Genomic DNA, 217 nt, shown 5'->3' with positions numbered 1-217 from the left:
CTGTCAAGAATGCCTTCTTCTTCAGATATCTTTCAACCTTCTGCACACACGGCCTCACGCGTTTTTCCTCCTTGCCCTGTCTTTTACGATATCCTCGTCTTTGTCTCGCCCTTTGTGACCTTCTGCTTGCGAGTCATGGTGCGTGCAGACCGTGCTTGCACCCACTTCTGCGTCTGCTTAGCGCTGTTCTTTCGCTGGGAAATCTGGTAAAGCTAGA

The sequence above is a fragment of the Penaeus monodon genome, chromosome 21 (assembly GCF_015228065.2).
Source record: "Penaeus monodon isolate SGIC_2016 chromosome 21, NSTDA_Pmon_1, whole genome shotgun sequence".
Classification (NCBI taxonomy): domain Eukaryota; kingdom Metazoa; phylum Arthropoda; class Malacostraca; order Decapoda; family Penaeidae; genus Penaeus; species Penaeus monodon.
The sequence above is the reverse complement of the archived record's forward strand: the minus strand, read 5'-3'. Positions refer to the sequence as shown.